Source organism: Eptesicus fuscus, chromosome 4 (genome assembly GCF_027574615.1).
Source record: "Eptesicus fuscus isolate TK198812 chromosome 4, DD_ASM_mEF_20220401, whole genome shotgun sequence".
NCBI lineage: Eukaryota > Metazoa > Chordata > Mammalia > Chiroptera > Vespertilionidae > Eptesicus > Eptesicus fuscus.
In genome coordinates this window covers 82,027,314-82,033,313 of record NC_072476.1, presented here as the reverse complement: position 1 = coordinate 82,033,313, position 6,000 = coordinate 82,027,314, and the positions used below count along the sequence as shown (strand labels likewise).

The 6,000-nt window shown below is 36.5% G+C and overlaps 1 pseudogene; it reads left to right on the top strand.

Moving 5' to 3' along the window:
- Window positions 1–403, top strand: LOC129148730 (DNA-directed RNA polymerases I, II, and III subunit RPABC3-like; annotated as a pseudogene).
- Window positions 404–6,000: the final 5,597 nt, after the last annotated feature.

The window sequence follows — 6,000 nt, the reverse complement described above, 5'->3', positions numbered from 1 at the left end:
AGTGAATCTTTCATGATGGACCTTGTTTTAGATGTAAACATTCAGATTTATCCTGTAGACTTGGGTGAGAAGTTCCGGTTGGTCATAGCCAGTACCTGGTGTGAAGATGGTACACTGGATGATGGTGAATACAACCCCACATGATAGACCTTCCAGGTATGACCAATTTGAGTATGTAAAGTCTGGAGAAGTATACAAGATTGAGGGAGATGAAAGCAGCAACATGTTTCTCTGCCTACATGTTCTATGGGGGCCTGTTCATGAGGCTGCAGGGTATTGCCAACATCCTGCATGTATTTGAAGTAGATTCCAGAGTTTATCTGCTGATGAAGAAACTGGCCTTCTGAACCACCTTTGAAGCCAAACTTCCTCCCATCTATGTCTTTCCAACATCCTGAAGCTCCTATCATCATCCCTTGCTTGGATAATAACAGACTATTAACTCTTCATTGCTTCTGCACATTGCTCCTTTTCAACCAATCCCCACACCGACATAAGAGTGATCCTATTAAAATCAAAGTCAGATTATGTCTCTCTCCTGCTCAAATCCTTCCAATGGCTTCCCATATCCCCTTCACAGGGACCTACAAGGCCCTTCTTAATCTCACATCATCTCTAACCGTTATCCCCCTAATTACTCTTCCCTATTTGCCTGTCTTGCTGATCCTTGGACATTCTATTTATGCTCCTGCTTTACTTGATGTTCCTTTTATAGATGTCTGCATAGCTCACTTCAGTTCATTACTCAAAATTCCATCTTTTTCAGTGAGGAATTTCCTGGCTGCTCTATCTAAATTTAATGCTGTTTTCTACTCCCCATTACCATTCCCTCTCTCTTTTTTTTTTCTCCTGCACACTTTTCAATAACATATTTGATTTTCATATTTAACATATTGTCTTTTCCCTTCACTTCAGTATAAGATCATATCTTCTCATCTTTTAAAAACTGCATTCTTCTCATTCCATTTCCATTTATTCAGTCTCAATTTTATTTATTTTTTTCTGAGTAAATCAATTAATTTAATAAAACATTTGAGAAATGCTTATTTTTTATTGTATTCAGTCTCAATTTTAAGGTCATGCTAATAATATTTATTCTCAATGGAAATATCTGAGAATAGCAAAATCGTCTGTTTTCTTCACTGGCACATAGTTGGCATCCAAGAAAATGGAAACATGTATGCACATAAAAACTTGTACACAAATGATCATATCAGCATTATTCATAATAACCAAAAAGTGGTAGTCCAAATGACCATCCACTAATGAGCTAATAGCTATAATGTGATATATCCATACAATAGAATATTATTTAACATGAATGAATCTTGCAATCATGTTGAATCACGAGGAGGAAGCTAATAGAGGGTATGAGAGTAAGTATATAGAAAGTGCCTCGTTTCTTGATGGTCTTTGAACCAGCACACCAGCTGAGGACTGCCTTCTGGGCTTTTATTTAAAAAAATGTATTTAGTCTGGCAGATGTGGCTCAGTGGTTGAGCACCGGCCTATGAACCAGGAGGGTACATGCTGGGGCTGTGGGCTCGATCCCTAGTAGGGGGCATGCAGGAGGCAGCTGATCAATGATTCTCTCTCATCACTGACGTTTCTATTTCTCTCTCCCTCTCCCTTCCTCTCTCTGAAACAATAAAAACTTATTTTTAAAAATAAATACATTTATGTTTTATTTAAGCTATCATGGATTATCAGGTAAACCTAACCCTAATTTATAAAAACTGCTGCCTTTGGACAGGTGTTTCAGGCTTATCATAATTCCCACCATTACCTAATGTCTTCATAGTACTGACTGGGAGCTACCAGGTATCGTCACATCACACTACTTTTCTCTCCATAAAAAATGAGTAAATGAAAGCCAGCCAGCCATGTGTTTCATGAGAAGTGGAAGAGTGCATGTCATTGTGGAAGAAGCGGCTCTTCCTACATGACTAATACGCGTAGCACAGCCACTACTGGCGCACATCATACTAAATGTACTTAAGAAGCTGTTATGAAATTAGCCACAGTAAGAATTATGACCAGAATAGCAAAGACACGAAATGACAAATTAGCTTAATAAAAAACTTAATGGACTGAAAATCACAGTTGTGACAATGGTGTAGAAAGTATTAAGTAAAAAATTTTTCTTGGCATGAAAACCTGTTGCCAATGATGGGATTACAAAAAGGTTGATTGCAGCATGTACTAGTATTGCTTCCTGAACAGAAACTAACACTTGCAAATCTGAGTTTAAACAGGTATAACATTTCCTAGCATGTTGAAGCTGTGGTGAAGGGGCTTCTAGTACAAATTGCATGAAATGGTTAAATCGTTTATATTCTCCCCTCCCCCAGCCAATGAGAGTACAGATATAAAATACATAAACACCACCTAATTAGCTATAGTTATTTGTGATGTCCAAAGGTTTTAACAGTTTGTATAACTTTTGAACATCATGTGAATAATGGGCATATCAGGAAATTATTTTTGTGTAATGAGTAAAGTGGGTAAACAGGATTGCAAGAGGTGATCCAGCAAGTCGGTACTGACACTGGACTTGTTTTACAAAACTTAAATCCAATGGTGGCAGTTTGCACAAGTCACACAACATGTTTATTTCATAATTAAATGGGAATCATATTTAATTTAGAAAAAGAGAATGTCACAAATGCAGTAATTAATACTATGAAACAGATATACTACCAGGGTTTGCACCACATCGATGATGTGCGAGACCAAAGGGATTTTTTTGGATAGATAAAAGAAATTGGTTTTTGCTATCGAAAGAAAGGGTCAGCTGATCCATTAGTGAAGATTTAGTCAAAGATTGGGACTTTGGTTGACATTCTATACACTCCATTTCTCTATAAGTGTGTTCACAACCAGTTAAACAAATTATCCATTTATTCATCACATATCTAATCAAATTGTGCCTTTATGAAACTAACTTAACCAGGAAAAATACGGCTTATTTTTTTTCTCACCTGAGGAAATGTTTTCCCATTGATTTCTAGAGAGTGGAAGGGAGAGAAGAAGGGGGAGAGAGAAATATCAACGTGAGAGAGACACATCTATTAGGTGCCTCCCACACTTGTCCCTACCGGAGCTGGGGAATCTGCAACTGAGGATTGTGCCCTGGACCAGGAATCAAACCTATGACTCTTCCCTGTGTAGGCCAATACTCTAGCCAAGCTAGCCAGGGCTGGCCTATTTTCATATGCAGAAATCATTTTCCAGTAACCTAAGTGATGATTACCCCTTGTGGAGCTAAGAGCTGAATTCTAAAAAAGTTATTTGATTTCAAATAAATATTTGTAAAATTGAACAAACTTGCCTTTTCTCAGCTAATATTGATAATATGAATAAAGAGTTAATGTAAGTTAGCATACTGAAGTGTAGGTATGAAAACCAACCATGAATTGAATGATATAAACAACTCAGATATGTTAAATATACAAAAAATTTACTGAGAAATCTATATTTTGGAAAAACCATATCTGTGAAAAATTGTTAAATTATTCACTTGAATAAAATTAATATTGCTCTCAAATAACATAGGAAAAAATGTCACATTTCTCCAGGTCAAGATTAAAAATCTACCTAATAAAAGAGTAACATAATTGACCGTACCTTCATGACACCCACCACCCAATCAGGAGTGAGTATGCAAATTAACCCAACAAAGATGGTGGGTTAATTTGCATACATAGGCACAAAGCAGCCGTGGATGGGGCGGGACACAGGCATCCCGCACCACCCCAGCCGCTCCGGGCCTCTGGGCAGCATAGGAAGGCAGAAAGGCTGCTCCAGCCAGAGCGAAGGCAGTGCCAGCAGCCAGGGGAATGAAGGCCCATTCTTGCATGAATCTTCATTCATACATCGGGCCACTAGTAATAAATAATAACCAAAATACGTACTTTTAATTGGGTATTTGATTTTACATCAGAAAATCTAATCTCTAATATTATGTATTTACTATGTTATATGCTGATATCAAAATGTAATAAAAATAAAGGGTATGACTATAATTCTTACATTTGATTCTTGTTATCCCCACCCCTTCACTTATTTACCATGTTCTGCCTTTTGTAAGCATCTGGGATTGTGAGCCCTTATCTTTCCTTTCCTACATTCTTTCTGGGTTCAAAGCTACTCAATGACCTGAAATATATAAAATTTCCAGAACTATCTGTCATATTTCCATGATTGGGGGGAGGGGAGGGTGCAGGGGGAGAGACACTAGAGAAGAAACTTTAGAGCCTAAGACAATGGAGAAATTCAGTCCAACCATAATATTACCAGGTAGGAATGGGCTAGTTTGAGAAGACCATATTAAGAAATCTAAACTCAAGGTTTCAAAGTTCCCCTAATTTTGTTTAGCTATTGAGAATCACCAAGCTAGTCTCCAGTATAACAGCAGCCCTCTAAAGGATTCAGGGAGGATCTATGTTCGTGTACAGGTTGGTAGCAGCTTGCAAATAGGACCCTTTGCCATTTTGCAAGAAAAAGGCTATATTACTAAAGTAATACCCACTTATTAACTAATATTTAATACACTTAAAATGTCATACATAGTAAATTACAAAAATAACACAATTAAGCACTTTATTATTTGCAAATTGTGAGTGGAGTTGCTTTGCAGTTAAGTGCCTGTTAATGGTGTGGTTTCACTGATTAATTCAATAAATAAATACATATTTTTGCATCTACTATTTGCCAAGCAGTGTTCCAGGTGATGAAGATAAGCAATAAACAAAACAGACAAAACCCCTGCTCTAAGAGTGTACATTCTAGAAAGGAGAGGAAGACAAAATAAATATGCAGACAATGTCCCGTGGAGTTGAAATTTCAGGAAATTTTGGTAAGAGCTCAGACCACAATAATCTTGAGATTTTTAAATAAGAGTTCTATTAGTTGAACAATTCTTACATGTCAGAACTTTATTTCAACTTTGTAAAGTGTATTTTATTATCTTTCCTCAAATAAAGAAATTAGCTCAGGGAGGCTAAGTAACTTGTTAAATAAAACAGCTTAAATGGTGGTGGCTCCATAATAACATAGATGGAAACTTTAAAAGTTTTAGTTTAGGCAAAACAGCATACTCCTTCCATTAGAATTTGAATGGTTGTTCAGAGTAATTCATGAAACTTTTATAAAGACACTTCACCTTTGCCTTCAATGAATGTCAATTAATCTTGACTATACGCCTCTATGTATTTCACACAGTGATTGCCACTTAAAAATGCTTTCTAAATATTTCAATGTGTGATTCTGGAGCGAAATGAATTTAACAATTTTCTATTCCAGTTTTCTGTCCCCTTCCCTCCTTTTTTAACTAATGAGGAAAAGAAAGTAAAAACATATTATTCAAATTCATATGTTTACTTGTTGACTTGGTAGTAAAACTAAGATTAAGGCTCAGTTCTTCTGATTTCCAGTTCATTGTTTATTATTTATTTCTTTGTGAAGCCATTACAATTACTTTTCATAATGTTACCATCTTCAATGTTCATAGTGATTGTCACTGAGTTATTTTAAATCTTTTTCCACAGTATTTACTGAAACTGACAAAATTTTGCATAAATATACTAGTACATAAAAACATTAAAACAGTAAAATTGAAATAGATAACTGAACTCTCAAAGACTTATTCAAGATTATTATTTCCTCATTTTAGCACAACTTAAAACAGTATATTTATATAGAGACATACAACAATGGATGATGCTGGAGCGGCGAGAAGCTGGGGAGTGCGAGCCACTGGGAAGTAGCAGCTCTCCTGCCCCTGCTGTTGTTTAAACAGGAAGGTGTTATCAGCCTTTAATTTAGTGCTGTAGCTAATTCCAGCCACAAACAATGAGATGAACAAAAGAGAAGCCACTTGAGCCAGTCATTTTTTGCCTTCAAGAGTGACCACCAATGCCAAGGAAACAAAGCCACTGGCCAGGCCTAAGGTTACAGCCCTATTAAATAACGATTGGCAGAATGTCAAGGCATTAAGAG